We start from the raw sequence: 23,385 nt of genomic DNA, 5'->3' as shown, positions 1-23,385 counted from the left end.
AAAACAACTGTTTTGTAAATGTAAATTATATTTATAAAATTGATAGTGTATATAATCAAGACATGTGTCTGTCAAAGCCTAGGTGTTTATTTCAGTTATCACACGTTTGCATATGAAATACGTGATGTGGGGATGTCTAGAAAATAAATCATATCACTGAACAGGAAAATAAGACTGGCTTGAGTCTGGCTTCACTTTTTCCCAGTGTAACTTCTGGTAAACTATTTAACTTTCACATTATTTACTTCAGAATCAGAAGGGAAGACAGAAAGAAGAGCAGATTTTACTGAATACTAACTTCATTTACTGTGATTTGATGGGAGGCTTATATACTAAAGAGCAGCAAAAGGGCAATGACCACTAAAGTTTCTTGAGATAGGCTGTAAATTTCCAGGGCTGGGTTGTAGTTACTCAAGGACTCTGTCTGCCCACCGCATTAGTGATGTTCATGGGTTCCAGGTGTTAAAGCCTGGGGACTTGTTTGTTACTGCTGTAATAAGGAGTAGTCTCTGAGGAGCAATCTCTGAGGCAGAGCAGTTTGTGCCTTATGCATTTTTAAACTTCTATGTGAGGGGTGCTGAGTGGCTCCTTTTGTCAACCAGAGGCTTATTTTTAGTGCATGGTAGTCCATCCTGTTGCTTTATATATTTGTTTTAGCCATAGCATTTGGGATTTTCAGGAATCAGCTAGTATATACAAGGACAAAATGTACTGAAATCAATCGTAATAGGTGAGAGAGAAGAAGGGAATAAATTGACGCATGCAAGAATAAAGTAGAAAATGAAATCAAGTAGAATAAGAGTTTGCATGTATTTAGATAATAGATAGTAGAAATAAAGATATTGAATATAAAAATATTCTAGCCACCAGTTAAGAATATTTAGATACAGTAATAGACAATGGATATAATACAAGGAAGTGGCAGAATTATTCCCTAGGAGTCATACAAACAAAACAGAATATATACTAGACAAACTCTTGTCTGTACACACTCAAGAGGAAAAAGAAGAGAAAATGAGAAAAAATAAAAAATAAAAAATAAATCATAAGAATTACTTGATAAAATGAATAAAATTATCTTGTTGAAAAAGAAAAAAATTCTAATGTACATGATGTACATTCACATAAATAACAAGGTCAAACACTAAGCCAAGCATAAAAAGGAGGAAGGGGGAGAGAGTGGGGTGGGAGTTGGGAAAGGGCTAAATGAGTGATGTGTGCATGTATGCCTCTACCATCTTGTACTCCATTAAAATGTATGACTACAATGTATCAAAAAAAATTTTAAAAAACAAAGTTGATTGTCCTTGTGGATTTGGATTTTCTTTTCTTTTTTTCTTTTTTTTTTTTCGGTATTAAGGTTCCTGGAAACCGTTCTACCTCCGGGCTACACTCCCAGACACCTATTTTTTTAATTTTTTTAATATATTTTTTATTTAGAAACAAGTCTCCTTAGCCAACATGGCTGGCTTCGAAACTGTGCATCCTCCTGTCTCTGCCTCCCAAGCACAGGGATTACAAGCATGCGCCACCATGCCCGGCTTGGAATTCTGTCTTTTTTTTTTTTTTTTTTTTAAGCTTCCTTGGGAAATATGTGAAAGCTGTTTCAAAGCTCTGGTTCTAGCCTGCTCCATTGGCTGCTCTGTTTTCTACTTTGTTTAGGAGGTAGATTGGGGCTGAGTGGCAGGGAGGGGCCAGCCATGAATGATGGCTACTGGGAAGAGACATTTTTTAGCTGAGGTTGGGAAGTGACTGTGGTTGCTCACCAAGCATTCAGTAAAGCCCTAGGCTTAATCCCCTGCACTGAAACACACACACACACACACACACACAGAGAGAGAGAGAGAGAGAGAGAGAGAGAGAGAGAGAGAGAGAGCATGCAAAAGGATTAAAAATGAAAACTCTACACTTATACAAGTACAAATAAGCATCAAAAAGCAAAGAAACAGCAGAACAAAATATAATTTGTATATTTAAAAAATAAAAAAAACCTCTTGTCCTTCATCTCTCTAGCCTTCTTGAGTCTGTTTAAGGCCTGCTTATTACAGTAGATTGCTATGCATATTCCAGAAGTTCTTTTTGCTTGCTTGGAAACCTGTAACAGAGAAATTATTCTGCTGCTCGGTGCATCTCATAGTCTTCACACTTTGTTTTCTCAGGTGCTGGCACCCAAGCCCAGGGTTTATCCCAAAGCAAGAGAATCTTCAAGTTCCACAATGTTCTAGATTGATCTTTAGCTTCCAAGTCTGTTTTCCTCAGGACTTTATCTATGGTGTGTGGTCATGATCAGCATAATTTCCCACCGCCTTTTTGTCACCTCTTTTAAGATGCCTCATAAGGAGACTGCACTCCCCTTACCGGGGTTCATGCATTCACCTGTGCTCTCGAATTGTGATGGCATGAACATAGAGAGGGATGCGATTGTGGATTTGATTCTTCTCTGTCCTGTCTTCATGGACTGTGTGGTTCTGTGTCTGTTATCCTCAATGTCCATCGAATATGTCTCACATTGCTGGGTATAAGATTTTGCTGGATTTCCAGTTTCCACCAGATAGCAGTGTGCACTATTGTTCTTGCATTTCCACTTGTTTGGTGATTTGTTGCTTGGTTTTTCTTTTATTTTTTTAAGCCTTGTAAATATTATTTTAATAGAAATATTTCTTTTTTTATTTAAAAAAAAATTAAGTCGGGCATGGTAGTGTATGCTTGAAATCCCCGTGCTTGGAAGGCGGAAACAGGAGGATCGCACAGGTCTGAAGCCAGCTGCGCTGGCTTAAGAGACCCTGTTCCCAAATTTTAAAAGTATAAAATAGGACTGGGAGTATAGCCCTTAGGTAGAAGGGCTTCCAGGAACCCCAGTACCACAAAAACAAAAATTTAATTTTTTTATTGGTTCACTGTAGCCATACATCTTAATGGAGTACAAGATGCTGAATGGCATACATGCACATATCACCCAATTAACCCTTATGAAATTCGTGCCCAAATTCTTTCCCCTCCCTCCTTCCTTGGCTTAGTGATTGAGTTTGATGTTTGTTAATACACATCATGAACATTAGAGAATTTTCCTCTTACCCCCTTCCATCCCCTCAGGTGGCCTTGTTTGCATCTCTATAGTATCTTTCTTTGTCTAGAGTTCCTCCTGTGACCCATTTTCTTCTAGCTTTTGCATATTAGGGAAAGCATCCAATTTCTTATTTTTGTGAGACAGGAGGATCACACAGGTTCGAAGCCAGCCTCAGCTACTTAGTGAGGCTCTCAGCAACTTAGTGAGACCCTGTTTCCAAATAAAGTATAAAAAATAGGTCTGGAAGTATAGCCCAGTGGTAGAAAGCCTCTGGGTTCCACCCCAGTACCACAAAAAAAAAAAAAAAAAGAAAAAAGAAAAAATGTACTAGCCTGGTGTGGTGGTACACACCTATAATCCCAGGATTCAGGAGCCTGAGCCGGGAGGATTGCAGTTTGTGGATTTCTCAGCTACTTAGTGAGGCCCTCCACAACTTAGTAAGACCTGTTTCAAAAATAAAGAATAAAAAGTAGGGCAGAGGGTGTAGTTCAAAGGTTGAATGCCCCTTGGTTCAATCCCCAGACCTGAAAAATAATAATAATAAAATAATAAAATAATAAAATAATAATAATAATAATAAATGTATGAATGTGTGGAAAGAAGATAAGACAATTTTATTTAAAATGCATACAGTATTTAAAAAATCAACAACAATTATATTGTTGGAAAATTGATATTAAAATCTAAAGTAGTTCTACATCACTAGCAACTTACCTAAAACTAAGTATGCCTAATTCATTAAAAGAAATTTATTTTATCTAATTCATTTAAACAAAAAAGACAATTTTTATGTAAATGCACATTTCATTTTCTACACACATTATAAAGAGATATCTATAACATTAATATAGCCAATAAAGGCAATGCCTAGTAAACCTAGTAAATAAAAAATTTTGAGTATAAATTAACTACACAGAATTCTTAAGTCGTGTAATTAGTTTTTAATTAATAACCCGCTTGACCTTTAAGGATATAGATGATGCTTCCTTATTGATGAATCACACTAGAGAGAAACAAGAGCTATTTTTCAGTGTTTGCACCAGGTGACAAATAGCCTCAATGATTAGTCATTAAATTTACCTTACCTAAAAAGTAAATATTTTTCCTCCTGGTGTTTTATAAGAACATAAAATCTATAAAAAATTAATTAAAGTTCTAGATTTTTAAAAATGTTAATTTTGGTGGGGAAACAATCTGGCAGTTTCATTATGTTTGTTTGGTTAGTTCTTTTAAAATTAAAATATGCTTGTTGCACTATTCCATCAATTACATTTTTGCCTATTTTTTAGATAAATAAAAATTTTTGTTTACATCAAAATCTTTATATAAATGTTCTGAGCAGTTCCAACTCTATTAGCAAAAGAGAAAATAAAATAATTTAAAATATATGCAAAAGATGAATAAACAGTGAAATATTCATAGAATTAAATAGTGGTCAGCAATTAAAAGGTACAAATAATAATACATTAAAAATATTGTGATTCTTGTGGACATTATGCTGGGGGAAAAACAAAAGAAAATTGAAAGGTACATATTTCGCAATTTTTATTTCCTTTATTATGACTTTCTCAATGTAACATAATTAAAATAATATAAAACACTGCTGTCTTTTTCTTGCTTTCCTCTTCTTTCCTTCCTTCTTTTCTTTCTGTTTTCCTTCTTGACAGTACAAAATCCAAATGACTGAAATAACTTCTGTAAAAAACAAGAAAAATTTAACTGATTAATAATCTCAGATCGTATCAATATTTTAAAGAGGAATTATGTATGTTTGTATCCAAGTAATCAGATGATTAGTATCAAAATAGAGTTTTCTATAGTCATGGGTTTCCCCTAAAATGCATTGTGAAGCTTGCTTGGACTACATATTTTTTTAATAATTTAATACATTTTGTTTAGTTCCCATGTATTAGAATCTATAATCATTTATAAAAGTTAAGTTTCTGGGAAATGATTTGAGAACTGTAAGGAATTATTTACAGTGTCTTCTCAATTGCTTATAGAAACAATTCAGTTTTCTGATAAGAATCTCTTTATGTCTGACAAGTTCAGTGTTTAATCACCATTTTCTAAAATGAATTACAGAAAAACTATATCTAAATAGTTATATAATTATATCTTTTTTATTTGTCTATGTAAATTTAATTTTAGAATGAATATATTTCATGCTTCTAACTGAAGGAAGACCTATTCTCAAATTTTTTGATTAGGTAGCTTAACAAATCTTTCAGATAATAAATTTCAATGTAAACTAAACATTTTTTGTGTTTTATAACACAAAGATTATTAGCATGCCACACTAGATATTTTCAAGTTAACAATACAGCACTTACTAACATTGAAGCTTATGAAAAGCATCAGATAAAAACAGTTCATATATATATTTTTAAAAACACGCTTATTTGGAAAAAGGAAACTCTTTACTACCCAGAGAAACAGGTGTTTGTAGTTTTCTCTTTATTATGTTTTTAATATTTTCCCAGAAGCCTCTTTTCTTACTTAGTTTACTATGTGAAATATTTTGTGTACTGTAGCCTGAGCAAAAGAAACTATGGTATTTATGCATTCTAGAGGTTGAAGTTTTTGTTACTGATTCTGAATAAATAAGAATTATATAATGTTTATTTTATTCAAAACATAACTTATCTTCTTATATAAAATTATCTTCTTATATAAAAATGTGTCTGTAGATTATTAAATCCACAAAAAAAGAATAAATTGCTGAGTAAATGTGCTGAAGTGACATTTCCATTTGTTTTCAACCAGGGCTTTGCAGTGGGCAAGCTTCGCACTCCTAAAAAAGCAATGAAAACAAAATGCTTTGATTTAGTAGTTGGTATGGGTATTCATCATAGGAGGGACGCTACATCCATTTGAGAGAATACAATCTGCTCTCTTGATCTTTCATCTCCACATTCTTGAATTCTACCAGCTGTGGATAGAGTTTTTACTGAATATAAATGTATTTTTTCTTGTCATTTCCTAAACAACGCAGTAAAATAACTATTTACATAGCATTTATATTTTATTAGATATTATATGTAGTCTAGAGATTACTTAAATATTACAGAGGGTATGCCTGTGTAATAAGCAAATGCCTCATCATTTTATACAGGAACTTGAGTATCTATGGATTTTGAAGTTCTGGAACAAATTTTCCTTTAGTACCAAGGAGTGACTGTATCTTAACCAACTTTCTAGGTAAAAATTTGGATTAAAAAAAAGCTAAGGCCTAAACTAGGAAACACAAAGAATACCAGAGGGACTCCAGATATTGAAGGGGAAATACTAGCTAAGTTTGGATGGTAAGATAGGAGAGGAGGAAGGCCGGTCTCGATTAATAAGGGTCTACACTTGAACATGTGTAAAATTATGAATAAGACATGGTTAACCTGGACAACCATTGGTGTGTGTGGGGGGGGAAATGTGGGCGGGGGGGGGAGGGCACCAAATATAGTGTAAATGTATACTATTTATGTTCAATAAAAAAATTGTTATATAAAAAAAAAAAAAAAAAAGCTAAGGCCTTATAAAGGCTTCAGGCCAAACTGCCCTGCGTCAATAGAGAAAATACATTTATTGTTACAAGAAGGGAAGAGCAAGATGAAAGGCCACTGCAACAGAAATAAAAAATAAATAAAACCTAGGGATTTTTTTTTTGTTACAGAGGGAAAAATCCAAATAGATAAGTATTGTTGATAAATAAAGTACAAGTTCAAAAGTCAACAAGAAAATAAGAACTGAAAGTTGAAACTAAAAAAAAAAGTTTGTATATGAAAATTTAAAGCAGTATTTATTGACAGCCAAAAGGTGGAAACAGTGCAAATATCCAACGAACAAGAGATAAACAAAATATGTATGCATACGACAAAACTTTATTCATCTTTGAAAAATAATATAATTTTGACACTTTAAAACATGAATTTTGACATTATATTAAAAGAAATAAACCAGACACAAGAGGTTAAATGTTGAAAAATTATAGTGATATCAATTTTTAGAATAATCTAATTATTAGAGAAAATCTACATATGGCAACACACACATATAATCCCAGTAATAGATGGCTGAGACAGGAAGATTTCAGATTAAAGACCTATCTCAGAAACCTGGAGAGACCCTGTTACAAAACAAAACAATAAAATAAATAAAAAGGGGCTGGGTGTATAAGTTAGAGGTAGAGAACCCTTTGGGTTCCATTTCTAGTAACATACACACAAACACATACATACACAAATTTAATAGACAGAGACAGAGTAAAATAGTGGTTGACAGGGGCTGGGGATAGAAAGGAATGGGATGTTATTGCTTAATAGGTACAGGAGTTTACTTACGGAAAATGCTAAAGATCTTTTGAATAATGGTGATAAATGCACTGCATTATAAATATACTCAATAGAATTAAACTCTATCACAGTAATTTTTTTTTCTGGTACTGAAGATTGAACCCAGAGTGTTCTACCTCTGAGCTATACCTTCAACCCTATTTAATTTTTTTTTAATTTAGAAGCATGCTTTATCTAGTTACCAAAGTTGGCCTACAACCTATGATCTTCCTGTTTCAATGACTCTAGGCATGTGCCATCAAAGCCAGCAAAAAATTAATTTTTAAACAATGGAGGAGATATAAAAGATCATTTTAAGAATAAGAATTCCTACATTTACATTTGAAGGTATAATACAAATATTATTGTTTAAAAATCTATTGTGCTCATCACGTGAAATTTGTTGAAGTTAATATTAGTAGCAGCACATAGCACATATGGAGTTAGAAACCCAACAATCAGAGAATGCCATGAATACATAAAATCTCCTGGGAAGTTGCATCTGCTAGGGAGACATTTGGACTTTTATAATTAATTATATCAATACACCCAAAATAGTTTTATCTTCAAGGAGCAGAGGGGGTTTCCCCAGATGATATGCATATTACTTTCCCAAAGGGAAGTAAAAAGAGCATGGCAGATAAATTTAAATTTTATTGAGAATTTAGGAATTTTTAAGAGTTTTATGCCCAACAAACAAATGTTTTAAGGGTAATATCTTGCTATCTCTGGTAGGGAGCATCAATTTAAAAATAGTAAACAGAAACTATATGCTTCAAAACCACCTTCCCATATGCTGCTCCCCAAAAGCATATGTAATTCAAAGACACTGTATATATATATTTTAGTTCTCATATTAGTTAATAATTACAAATTCATTTTTAAATATACCATAAAATTAATACATGAATTATTTAATTATGCTTGAAGCTTCCGTGTTTTCTATGGAATATCACTTTTATTAAAAATAAACATGTGACACAAATTAATGTTCTATGTAGGATTTTAACTCTTCAGTACAGGAACCATAATAGGAATCAGCATGGATATACTAAGAAAACTCAGTCATGAATACAGATTAAACTAGATTAATATTAATCATGTGGTCTTAGGCAAGTTTTATGCCTTTTTTGTTTTTAAGATTGTTATGAATATAAATAAAAGGGGTTTTTAGATACTGAAAATATCACATTTCTCAAAAAATTGTTATAATTTTTCTAATCTATACTCAGTTACATGTTGTAATGGTTTAAAATTGGAATGTCACTCTAGCCTTTATAGAAGCAAGGTAGAAATGTTAGAAGGTTTGGTTGCTAAAGAGAGGTCCCAGGGTGTGTGGCCTTAGAAGTCATATATCCTTTCTTTCCCCCTGATTGTTCTCTCTGCTTTCCACCTCCATAAAATTGGAGCATAGCCTTGTGCTCTTCCTCTCTCTATTTCTACCACCTATCCCTGAGCATAAGACCTTGGCCTCTCACACTGAATCCCAAATTTCCAGAAAACTGTGAGCAAATAATATTTCTTTCTCTAAGTTGTTTGGTCAGTTGCTTGGTATTATAGCTTTTAGAATGTTGACAGAGAGACACTTCTGTTTTTAAAAGCATCTGGCACACACATTTACTTACACTTAATAATTTTTATTTGTTAATAATTGAAAATTTATCAATTATATTTCAATCATATTAGTTTTTGTACTGCTGTAACAAATTACCACAGTTTAAGTTACTTAAATGAGCAAAAATTTACTATCTCATTTTTCTTTAGAAGTACAAAATGAATCAGTCTCACTGGACTAAAATCATATTGACAAGGCAGCATTCTTTTTTAGAGACTCCACATTTCTTGGCCTTTTTAAGCATGTCTACATTTCTTGGCTCATGATTTTTTTCTTACTCCTACAAAGCCAGCAACCAGCCATATGGTATCTCTCTGATTCTTTCTCCTTAACCACATGCCACTGGGACTCTAAGCTCATCTGAGAAAAGTTCATTAATTTTCAAGAACTCTAGATGATTAAATTTCATTCAATTGAATAATTTGAGATAATTTGTTTATAGCAAGGCCTACACTCTTATAATCACATCTCCAAAATCCATTCTTACCACATAAGGTAACAGATTCTGGGGACTAATCCAAAAATGTATGTGAAGGTCAGTATCATGTCTTCCACATATATTAAGTAGTATAATTCCTTTCTATGAAGTTTTAAAAACACTACAGTAGAGTTATAAGCCACTGTTTTGTACGTTCCATGGTTCTCTTATTTTAAGGAAAATGATTATAAATCATAATCACATAGCAGATAAGGAGTTAGATATTTTAGGTATCTTAAATATGTCTTAATTAGAAAAGCATTGAAATTAGCAATCTCCCAGACTTAATTATTACTTTTTCTCAATGTACTTCATTCAGACTAATTATACTACCTATAGCATGCATTTCTTTACCTGTTGAGTCTATCTATGAATGTAAATAAACTTTACCATTGCCAATAAAGTCTAATTATAAATAAGTCTCAGATACTAATTTTTTCATCCCCAAACCTCTGATTACTTCCAAAGAAACAAACAAACAAAAAAAGTGATTTAAGCCTTTGATGACTCTTTTATCTGGTAATACAAATATACTTTCCTACTGAAAAAAATATTAACTAAAACTGAAAATAACTAGCTGAGTGCAGTGTCACATGACTATAATTTTAGTATTTAGTAGGCTGATATATGAGGATTGAAGGTTTATGGGAAGCTCAGAATGTAGTGTGAATATCATCAATCTAATAACACTGTTTCAAACTAAAAATAAAATACAGAACTCAAGAAACTCACTGCTAAAATAAACCAAATAACTCAATGAAAAAATGGGCTAAAAGAATGGAAACTAAACTACTAAACTAATGCATACATTAGCCCCACAATTCACAATTGTCAAGCAATGAAACTGGCCAAGATGTCCATCCACAAATTAATTAATTGCAAAGCTATGGAACATGTACACAATGAAATTTTACTCAGCCATAAAGAACAAAATTATACCATTTACAAGGAAATGAATGAAACTGGAGAACATTATGCTAAATGAGATTAATCAGTCACAAAAATGTATAAAATAGGATGCTCTCCCTCAAATGTGGAAACTAGGGAGAAAAGGGTAATAAAAGACATTTTAGACAAAAAAATAAAATAAATGAGCAAATAAGGTGACCTAACTGAGGCAAATGAGAGCAGGGAAGAGGCAAATTCCCAAATGTACATGACATCCATTCACAAGCATATTAAAATCAATCAGTAAGCCAAATATAAGGAGAGATGAGGGAGGCAATAGGATGGGAATTAGGTAAGAGCTAAATGAGTGATGTGTGCATGCATGCCTCTACTATCTTATACCCCATTAAGATGGAACACTTATCTATAGAACAAATAAGGCAACCTAACTGAGAGGATGGGAAGGGGAAGAGGGAAATTACCTAATGCACATGATATTCCTTTACAAAGATATCAATGTCAATCACTAAGTCAGACATAATAAGGATGGAAGGGGAGGAAATGGGGTGCCAATTGGGTAAAAGCTAATTGGGTGATGCGTGCATGTATGTCTCCACCATCGTGCATCCCTTTAAGTTGTATGAATAAAAAACATACAATAAATAAAATAGGGCTGTGGGTGTAGGTTGGAAGCAGAATGTCTCTGGTTTCAATCCTTAGTACTCCCTATCCCACACTCAACATAGACAAAAAAAAATTGAAAATAACTATCTTTCTTGGTATATTAATTTATGAAGGCAATTGTAACAATACATTATAATTTGGATGACTTAGATTAGTCAAACTGTTTTGTCTAATAATTCTGGAAACTGAGATCAAGGCCAGCAGCATTGTTTACTTCTACATGCTGAAAATAAAAATCTGGTTCATGTCTTAGCTGCCTGGCTTCTGGTGGAAACTGGCAATTTTTTATGTAGATGCCATTATTACAACCTCTTTATCTTCACAAGGCACTCACCTGTATATGAGTCTCCAAATCTCCTTCTAGGAGAACATATTGGATTTGATCCACCCTAATGATTAAATTTTAACTTTATTTTACCTGTAAAGATCCTCTATCCAAAGAAGGTCACCTTTGATGTATCAGGCTTAGGCCATTAATATATACATGTGTGGGAGGGGCACAATTCAACCTATAATGTTTATATACATCGTTATCCAGCTCCTGACATGATTATTTTGTTTGTCAGAATATTTAAACTATAGTACCAAAATATCACCATGTGGCTGTGACTGTCATATAGTGCTATGGTAATGCATAGAATATTTCCTAAAAAGCATATACATTAATTTCAGCATTGATGTGATTAAGTCATTTGGGTCCCACAATAACTATAATAGGGTCCTGAGACCAGGGCAGTCAATGATGCCAGTAAAGAAGATGCAAACATTACCTGTTTGGACTCCTCCAAGTCTGTCTTAGAGGATGAGTGTATTTTTCTGTGCAACGGAAACAGAGAGCAAATGCTACAGATTCACAGAAGCCAATGCCATAATGTATTTTAGTCATATATAGTTTATTTTTCACCAAATTTCTCATAGTAAATTTTTAAAAAATTTTTTGAAAGAAACATTTATACTATATTCCTAAGAATATTGGAATATTTTATTTATTTAGAAGTTATATTTTTCATGATAAATAAATAAAAGGTATTATGATTATAGCCAGTGTAGTAATTTTCAACACTTAATGCTATGACAAACACTATGCTAAATCCTTTTCCATCCATGGTATATAATTAAAGCCATTCAGGTTTACTTACACAAACATACTTATTTCACATCACCAGTTCTGTGTGTGTGTGTGTGTGTGTGTGTGTGTGTGTGTGTGTGTGTGTGTTAAGAGATAATCAGTCTTGTACATTCACAAGAAGAAACAGAAGAAAAGGCCACATGGAAAAAACATCACAGTGGTCAGGTAGCAGAAGATAGTACTGAGAGAAAGGTTTAGACCTATGTTTTTATGGGGACTCTGCAGGAAAAGAAAGGCATGACAGAATGAACAATATAAGACTGATTTGTTTGAATAATTTTTTGTGGTTTTGAGCAATAGGAATAATCCCTAGGAAGTGTCCTTGGGTGATTTGATTTAAAAAATCAAAATATTGGCTCATGGAGTGCATGAGGAGTTATAGCTCTAAACAAGTCAATTTGAATATCAACTGCAAGATCCAGGTGGGCTTAGATGTCAAAATAACATAATACATAAAAATCTTTAAAACACATGCAATATACATGGTATTAACCCTATCTGTTGCTAAAGGTCTTGGGTTCCATTTCATATTTGACCAAAACTAAATTACAAATGTTCTTTGGGAAGGGGGCTAATCTCTAGGACCAAGAGCTTTTGGCACTCATCTTCTGACTTATGGGAGCTTCTTTCTTAAGAAAAATCTGTTTTAAGCAAAATTTCTGCCTCAAAGTATAGAGAATAAATACAAAATTATTTATTTGTAAGAGGAAAATAATCTTTGTCTCATTAGTGATGTTATAGTGTAATTTTATTATTTTATACTTTCTTAATGATTTAGTTGGAATTGGCTAACCTAGGTTTGCTAACTCACCAACAGAGGAAAAAATAATTTCAGAACATATATGCTCACAAAATGGCACCAACTTGGGAGAACCTCTTAATTAAAAAATATAGCAATACCTTTGCAGAAGCCAATATATGCCTTTGAATTCACCAATATATACGTAATTGTCTTGATAGAAATATGTGCTACTCCCTAATATAAAAAGTAGTAATAAATCTCCACTAATATGGCTAAAGGAGTTTTACTTCCTGGTCTCTTCTTAGCTTCTTCTCTGTTTGCTAATATTCTACACTGCAATGCCATAATGCTGAATAGCCAACTTTTTAAAAAGTGGTAGAAAATTCTTAGTCTAGTTTATGAATTTGAAAAATTATATATATATATATAATTAAAATTTTATCATCCTGTTTTCAAACATTTCCATTTGCTCTTATAAGTTAAAAACCTGTCTTCCTCTGCTTGATACATAGGATTGGGAAAGTGATGCCACAATTCTCTATCTAAGTGTTCTACTTGTACCTGTGTTTTTCTTCTTTGCCACAATTAGTATTCTGTACTCTTTTACCATGGGAGGTTTATACTAAATTACACTGAAAAGAATGATCTACTTCCTAATGATGTTTTAATTGAAAGTAGATGCCCAATTGGATAAAAATATGGTACTAGGGTATTTCCGCCAATATTATTAACCTTTCTATTTTTCAGGTGGAATTCAGAGGGTGTTAGCTTTGAGCAATGCCATGCTTAACATTTACCTCATAGAATGTTGTATTCATTGTCTCCAACTTTTGGGATTTGACAATTGATTAAATCTCTGGACCATTCATTCTTTCATTCAGCATCCGATATATGCATTGTGTGATCATTTCTGGGAATACAAAGATGAGTAGCCATTAGTCTTTTAAATTAACAATCTTAAGTTCTAACAAAAGAGTTATTAAATTTAATAAACAAATTAATATGAATTTATAGTGTGTTTTTAATGAGTTGTGAGAGAATTGAGAAGGGATAACTAATTATGCCTGAAAGGCAATAACAAACTTATCCTGGAGGAGAAAGTAATTAATCAGCATATTGAAAGAATGACCAGTTGATATTCACTAAGAAAATAGAGGAAATATGAGATGAATGGGAAGTGCACAAACCCACAGAGGGTTAAGTGTGCATGCACCTGGAGAATTAAGAAAAGTGCAAGTTGCCTGCATGGTTCTATGTGTCAACAGAAATGAAAGGTATGAGGATGTGAAATTCTGCTGTGGCCAACTGTGAATGCCATGCAAAACTATTTGTTTTTTGCTACATAGGCAATATGAGTGAGACATTTAGCGTTGTGTTTTAGAAATATGAGTCTGTCTGGTAAAAATATGAATAATAGATTATATTAGAAATAATAACTTAGAGTTATAAGGCAATGCAAATGCAATGTTATAAAGGAAAATTAGAACCATTCTAAAATAATCTTTATCAAAGAAAATGGGGAATGTGGATTACTTAAATATTGCTGCAAATAACTCTTTCCATATTTTACTATTCTCTTTATAGTTCTTAGAATACCTTTGGCAAAATAATTGTTCTATTATTAGGTTTTCTCCAGAGAAACAGAACTGACTTTTTTTGTGTGTGACTGTGTGTGTGTGTGTGTGTGTGTGTGTGTGTGTGTACACACAAAGAGATTGAAAGGTGTTGTTGGCTAATATTCATATAAAAGCAAAGAAGTCCCATCATCTGCCACCTTAAACCTTAAGATCCAGGAAAGCTGGTGCTATAGTTAGAAAGCCCAGCGCTAGAGAGGCAGTGATGTAGATTCCAGTCCCTGCCTGAAGTCCTAAAAACCAAAAGTCCCAGGGTCAGGAGAATAATAAAGTCCCAGCCAAAAGTCTGCAAAACAAAGGGCAAATCCAAACTTCCTCCAGCTTTGTGTTCTGCTCAGGTCTTCAGTGGATTGGATGATGCCCACCACATGGAGGAAGACCATTGCTTTGTTCAGCCAATCAATTGAAATTAATCTCTTTCAGAAACATAGGCATGTCTAGAAATAATGACAAACATATATCTGGGTACCAAATAGTTCAGTCAAGGTGACATAAAAATTACTCAACATTACTCTCTTCTTCAGTTATAGATTTTGGAAGAGTACATAATTAATTCATAGAATGTACAAAGCCCTGTCCTCAGTAACTCCCAATATTATTTAGAACAGTCACTAGCAATTGTGCTGATTTATTTGACATCCCTATTTGTATATTTCAAAAAATTTTCTCAATTATCTTTTCAAAATAATTCAAGAGGTGTTATTGTTTCCTTGTCATTCAGTTAATTGCTATTTTCAACAATTTAATATATTATCAAGTTTCCTCATCTATTTGTTTGAGCAATTTTTAACTTTTAAAAGTTTTCTTTCCTATTTAATTTTATTGAATTGACATAAATTTTATCTTTTTTTTTTTTTTTGCAGGTTTAGGGATGGAATCCAGGGGCATTTGACCTCCAAGCTACATGTCCTTTCCTATTTTTTATTCTTTACTTTGAAACTGAGTCTCACTACATTACAGAGGGCCTCACTAAGTAGCTGAGTCTGTCCATGAACAACAATCCTCCGGTCTCAGCCTCCCAAATGCTGGGATTACAAGTGTGTGCCAGTATGCCCAGCGTCATAAATTTTATCTTTTCTCTAATTTTTGTATTCTTTTGTCTTTATAATTTATGATTAAAATGTTTCCAAAGTGTTTTGTGTGGTTTCTTTAATCTTTGAATTTATTGTGATCAATTCTTTGTCTTTTGTTCTTACAATTTTCTCTTAATACTTACATTTTATCTACCTTTTATACATCAAAATTTATAAGTATCAGCCATGGTTTATATTGGCTAATAACAAAAATAGCGTAAAAATAAAATTAAACAAAATTTGTTTATGAGAAACAGTTTGGGTTGTTATTACAAAAATACTACAGACTTGGTGACCTAAATAAAAAAAAAATATTTATTACTTTCAATCCTGGGGGCTGGGCAGTCCAAGATCAAAGTGCCTGAATATCCACTGTCTGATAAGGACCTTTTTCCCAGGTTGTAGGCAGCCTCTTTCTCATTGTATACTCATATAACTTAGAGAAAAATTATCTTCATTCTACCTGATTAGTACACTAATCTCATCAAGAGGGTTCAACTACTGTGACTTAATTACCTTGCAAATACTCTGTCTCCCAATATAATCACCCTGGGAATTTGAGTTCCAACACATGCTTTTAGAAAGGGACAAAAACATGTCATCTATAACATTAAACTAAACTGAGCCTGTCTGGGTTTTATAGCAACAATCCAGATTCTGGCAGAAAACAATGCAAATCTCTCTGGAGTAAAGTATCTTTCATTTCTACCTTTGGAGTTCTACAGATTGAATGTGGTTATATAAAAGTTAATTTTCAGAAGCTACTAAACTTGCTAAGAAAACTGATTAATATATGTAAGGGGAAAAAGAAATTTTTAAAAATTATTGCCTCCAAAAGTTCAAAATATTAGCCTTATCATATGCAGAAAAAAATTGAATTAGATAAAAAATATGAGATTAAAATATTGCTAAATATGTATGCAGATCAACATAAAGCATGAAAAGTCATCCTCCAAATATATCAGTAATAAAAATTAGAAGTAGCCTGTGGTAGATTAAAAATGTCTACAGAGTTTTGATTTTGTTGCTTTACCCAAAAGATGAATCTATTACTTTGTTCTCATTCCTGATGAGGTTATGTCTTATAGCCAGATTGAAACTGTGATATGTTTGAGTGAGGAGTCAAAGGGCCTTGCAGCTTCTGTTTTTACTCTAGTGCTCTTCTGAGATAGGCCTGTGAAGATGTTTCAGCCACTGATGTAAAGCTCGCAGAGACAGAGAGGTTCATTAATAAGAACAATGTATGAGTAATATACCAATAATATAATAAAATAAAAAATTACCGTTAAAATTAAGAATAAAAACCAGGCGTGGTGATGCTCGCTTGTAATCCCGGAGTTTGGAAATGGGAGACAGGAGGATCGCACAGGTTTGAAGCCAGCCTCACTGGCTTAATAGATCCTGTTTCCAAATAAAAATATATAAAAAAAATAGGTGTCTGGGAGTGTAGCCCGGAGGCAGAAGGGTTTCCCAGAACCCCAGTACCACTAAAAAATAATAATAATAATTTAAAAAATATTAAAAAAATAAAGAGTCATCCAGTTATGAGATTTTTTTGTGTGTGTGATACTTTTTTTTTTTTTTTTTGGTGGTACTGGGGCTCCTGGAAACCTTTCTACTTCCGGGCTACACTCCCAGACCTACTTTTTAAATTATTTTAATATGGAAACAGGGTCTATTAAGTCAGCAAGGCTGACTTTGAACCTCAAGCGTGCGCCCCCAGCTGCGTTATGAGATTTTTGTTGTTGTTATTTGTTTGTAGTATCAGGGATGGAACCCAGAGGCACTGTACCTCCGAGCTAAACCCCCATCCCTATTTTTTTTTTTTTTTAATTTTGAAACAGGGTCTCACTGAGTTGCAAAGGGCCTAGCTAAGTAGCTGAGGCTATTGGCAAACTGTGCTCTTCGGATCTCCACCTCCTGAATGCTGGGATTACAAGAGTGTACAACCAGGCCAGGCTAGTTATGAGGTGTTTTTTTTAATAAAGATTTAGTTATCTGGGAACTTCTCACAATTCTAAACACATGCAACAAATAAAACAAAATATATTATTAAAATTTTAAAAATTATTGGAAAAACTATAATGGTAAATTTTCAATATATTCCTCTTGAAAAGTTAAAAAGACAATATATTATATAATAAATGATCAGTTAAAAAAACATTTTCATAAAATCTGATTTTTTGCCACCATCATAAATTTCTTAGGCAAAACTATGTTTAAAATTATAGCTATACTATATTTTCTCTGGTATTGGAAAAATGCACAATTTTATCCTGATTATATAAAATCATATGGTGATATTTTTAGATGTTTAATGCATTTAATATCTACAAAGTTATCCATCAAGTTACCATAGTAGCACTGCTAATATAGCCCTTGCCTACTTGTGCAGAAGGTCTCAGGTTCAATCCCTGGTATCACAAAAATAAATAAATAAATAAATAAGTAAAAAGAAAGAAAAATCCCAGGAGCCATTTTTTCCCACGTAGTAAATTTTGCACTATTTGAAACACTTTAATGTATGGCTTGAAATTTAGATAAAACTATCATATTTATAATCAATTTAAAAACTCTTAATTTTGAAACTAGTTATTCTCATTATTAATTATTCATTTACTATCTCTAAATATGTAACTAATTATAAAAATTAGGTTTCTTGGTCAAAATTAATTTATATTAGGGCCAAACGGGTTTTCAGAATATAGGCATAGTTGACATATTCTGGCATTATTATTTACCTCCTTTTCAGATTTCTGGAAAGTATGAAAAATTGGCTGGGATTTTTCATCCCATTCTACCAAGGAAATTTTTAATTTTCTATAAATCCTGATTTCACTGTAACAATATGCCAGTCAACTAATCAAGAATAGAAAATGAAATTAACACATAAAGTAGAAAAAGAAAGAAAAGAGAAGAAGAGTAGAAGGAAAATGGAAGAAAAAGCCAAGCAGGTGGATAGAGAAAGAAAATCAAAAAAGTGAGGAGAGGAAAGGAAAGAGAAAGGAGTAGAAAAAGAAAAAGAAAAAATGCTGTACCAGTCAACTGCTTTTGGAAAACATAGATTATGATCTTGAATTTGGCCTTTGGGTATACTTTCTCTTAACGTGTATTTTAATAGTTGCTTTCATACATCAAAGCCTCTTTTTTAGTCTACATTCAGATAATAATTTTTTCATTTTAGTGAAAAACAATCACATATACTAGGCAAAGTAGAAAATTCAAGTAAACCTGGGAATATCTAACCCAAAAACGGATTGCAACATGAACAGGTGCTTGTGTTTCTAAGCCCAAAACTCTATTCTGATTTTGTTGGCATAAAGTACAGAAAGATAAAAACACATTTTAGTTTAGCCATGCTCTTGAAAAAAATAGTTAAATTTTTAATAGCATAGTGTCTTTCTTGAAAAATTTTGCCTCTTAAGAGTCACTACATTTTGAAATAACATATGTCTAATTTAATACTTTCTCTCATATAAAAAGAGAAAATTCTGTGTGTAAAATCAGCTACACTACCTCTCAGTAGTTTTTCAAAAATAATTAAAGTAAAAAATACATATATATTCATTTATAGTAGCACACTTCACAATAGACCAATTATAAAATTAACCTAGATGTGCAACAACAGATGAATAAGGAACAATGAAATTCTACTCAGTCATAGAGAATAAAATTGTCAGTTGCAGGAAACCTGATAGAACAGTCAAATATTGTGCTAAGTGAAATAACCAGTCTTGAAAGGTTAAGGGTTGTATGTTTTCCCTTATATGTGAAATCTAAAGAGAAAATAGAAAACAGGAGGAGCTCTAAATATTCTGGAGATAGACCTGTAGAATAGTGGGATTGGACTTATGGAAGGAGTCAGGAAAAAGAAAATAGAGGGCTGAGGAAAGAATTAGCTTAAATAATTTTATGGCAGTAAATGAAGGTAGGCTACCAATTTTACTAATATGTACAGGGAGAGAAGAATGTAGGGTACGATATGGAAGGGAACACACTAAGCTCCATGTGCACGTGTGTGTTTTACATTGAACTTACCACATGTGCAATTCATTGCACTAATAAAATTATTTTAGTCATTTTTTGTGGCACTGGGGATAGAACCGAGGGGCATTTTACCTCCAAGCTATGCTCCTCGCCCTACTTTTATTCTTTATTTTTTGAAACAGGGTTTCACAGAGTTGCAAAGGGCCTCACTAAGTAGGAGCTCAGGCTTTCTTTGAACCATGATCCTCTGGTCTCCACCTCCCAAATGATGGGATTACAAGCATGCACCACCATGCCTGGTCTAATAAGATTGTTTTTTAAAAATAAATTAAATAATATTAACTCTATAAAACCAAACTTTGAAATATTATAAAATAGGAGAGGCTGAATAGGCAAGTGATTAGTCCAAGAGGGCAGTATACACACACACACACACACACACACAAACACACACACACACACACACACACATACACAAAATTTGAGTATATATACATATACACATATAAATAAATATATATATTTCATCAGTGTGCTGTTAAAGTTCAAGTAACAGGCTGTTCAGAGATCTCTGTGATAATTAAAGTCATTTTAACACTATAATTTAATGGTTGTATGCATGTAGAAGTATCAAGAGTAAAATAGTAACCTTAAATTGTATATACAAATATAACTTAGAAGATATACATCATATTCTTAAGTTTATTATACATCCTCATTTTTTTCTCAAACAACTTCTCTCAAAGACAAGCAGTAGCCAACCTTCCTAAATCTACTAAACTAGGTCTACAAATGATAAACTCAATAGGAAACATAAACTAGAGGACAGTCAATAATTGAAAGAAAGTTGGCTTGTAATATATTTTATTCAAGGGTAGCTTCACTGCCCAGTTATATTCATTGCCCTGAAGCTAGTCAATTTCCTTTTGCAGAAACTTGAGAAAGAATCACTTCCTCAATATGCTTTTATTGTAGAAGAGTGTGTGTGTTTCTTTAATCATCATTTGAAAAGTGGCATTCAAGGACAGGCATGTTTTGGAAATCAGAGCATGACAAATTGCATTACATCTTTAAAGTATGCTATGGAGTTGAAATAACATGTAAGCAGGTGTCTTTATACAACTTGCATTGGAAAATGAATTTTTATGGTGAAGTATTATTTATAATGTGTATAATTTATCATTATCACACCAAATAGCTTTCAAATTATGTGAAGATAAGGGTCTTTGTACCTATGACAACAAATGTGCCATCAAAAATTAAATTATTCCATTTCTTTACCATTTTACAAACGTAACAATATCTTGATATATTGCAGTAAATGACTGACTAGACAAATTTCTCTCCTTTTATCTGTACATCTACATAGTGGTTTTAACATTTTGGGTGGGAGCACAGAATTAAAAATCATAGTCTGTGTGTGTGTACTCATCAGGATTATATTTAGCCCTAAGTAAGGAAAAATTTTAGCAGCCAAGAATTTGTTGTTGGATTGTAAACAATCATTTATGAAGTTAAAGTTTTGAAATTATATATATATGTATATATATAACATTTTATACACACAGTATATATTTGTGTATAGTTGCAATATAGTCTAAAGTGAAGACTCAAAAGTCCAGAGTTGGTATAATGCTAGAAAGATAGAAAGGAAGTAAATTTAATCTTAGAAAATGATCATAATTTTACAACACAGAGTGCCTACATAATGGAACCAGAACTAAAAAACTTAATAGTTGCAATCATATATAAACCCTAGGCCGGGCGTGGTGGCGCACACTTGTAATCCCCGCGCTTGGGTGGAGGAGACAGGAGGATCGCTCAGGTTCAAAGCCAGCCTCTCTGGCTTAAGAGATCCTGTTTCCAAATAAAAAATAAAAAATAGGTCTGGGAGTATAGCCCGGAGGTAGAAGGGCTTCCAGGAACCCCAGTACCACCAAAATAAATAAATAAATAAATAAATAAATAAATAAATAAATAAATAAATATAAAATAAATCCTATTGGGGCTCATAGCTTCTAACAAAACGGGTGCTTAGTACTCGTAATAACAACTTGAGAATAAAAGCTATTTTTAACAAAGAAGAATTTTAAGACCTCATGGTTTGTTATGCCATTGAGCAAGCGGAAGACGGGCAATGGAAGATCTCTGAAGAACATGTATACTTGCCAATTTGATTTGGTATTTCTTATGATGATTTTTAGGTAAATATGCATATGTGGTATAAAAATTTTCCATCATGACCCATGTGGTGACACACACGTTTAATCCCAGTACTTGGGAGGCTGAGAAAAGAGGATTGTAGGTTAAAGGTCATCCTCAGGAGGTAGTAAGACTCTCATCAATTTAGCAGACCTGCTGTTTCAAAATAAAAATAGGAAGTCAGGCATAGTGGCATATGCATGTAATCCCAGCATTCGGGAAGCTGAGACAGGAGGATCATGGTTCACAGACAGCCTCAGCTACTTAGTGAAGTCCTTTGCAACTCAGTGAGAAAATGTTTCAAAAATAAAGAATACAAAATAGGACTGGGGGTGTAGCTCGGTGATAGAAAGCCCCTGGGTTCCATTTTCAGTACTGCAAAGTAAATAATAAATGAATAAACAAACAAATAAATAAATAAATAAATAAAATAGGGCTGGGAGTATGGCTTGGAGTTAAAATGCTCTGGAATTACTCTGGGTTTAATCCACAGTACTACAATGAATGAATGAATGAATGAATGAATGAATGAATGAATGAATGAATGAATAAAGTTGGTTAAGTAATTAGCTAATTTTGGATTTATTCCAAAATGGCCATCTTTTGGTGGTACTGGGGTTCTTAGAAGCCCTTCTACCTCTGGGCTACACTCCCAAACCTATTTTACACTTTTTTATTTGGAAACAGTGTCTCTTAAACCAGCAGAGCTGGCTTCAAACCTGCGCAATCCTCCTGTCTCCGCCTCCCAAGCGCAGGGATTACAAGCGTGCGCCACCATGCCCAGCCCAAAATGGCCATTTTTTGCTGGGCATAGGAGGCACATGCCAAAATGTCTATATTCAGTATCTTTTCCAAAATTTCTTCAAAATATTATTAGTTTCAATCCTTCTGTTATCTGGCTAAAGAATTTACATTTCCTCAATAAAATCCAGTATAAATTTAGTATCTTCAATGTCTATAAAATTCCTAATTCCATATATAAAACTTAAAAACGAATTGTTGCTGGGCGTGGTGGCGCACGCTTGTTAATTCCCGCCCTTGGGAGGCAGAGACAGGAGGATCGCGCTGGTTCGGGGCCAGCCTCACTGGCTTAGGAGACCGTGTTTCCAAATAAAAAAATATAAAATAGGTCTGGGAGTGTAGCCCAGAGGTAGAAGGGCTTCCAGGAACCCCAGAACCACACACACACACACACACACACACACACACACACACACACACACCGAAACAAAACAAAACAACAAAAAAAAACTAATTGTTGAAATTCTGAAGTTTTCACTGGGGTGACATAATAACAATTAGTTTATGAGGGGCATCTTGTTATATGTGCAGATCTTGAAGTGCTTGGTCACTTGACCTTTAAAAATACATTTTATCTTTGTCAGCCTCCAGATCAAGGGTAATTCGTCTAAGTTACGGCTATCAAAGAGGTTTAATATCAGTTTCTAATCTTTCTTAAAACAACATAAGCCAGGTGTGGTGGGATATACCTGTAACCCCAGTACTTGGGAGAATGGCACAGAAGGATTGCAGATTTGAGGCCAGCTTTAACAACCTAGAG

This window comes from Muscardinus avellanarius, assembly GCF_963383645.1.
Source record: "Muscardinus avellanarius genome assembly, chromosome: 5".
Lineage (NCBI taxonomy): Eukaryota > Metazoa > Chordata > Mammalia > Rodentia > Gliridae > Muscardinus > Muscardinus avellanarius.
The sequence above is the reverse complement of the archived record's forward strand: the minus strand, read 5'-3'. Positions refer to the sequence as shown.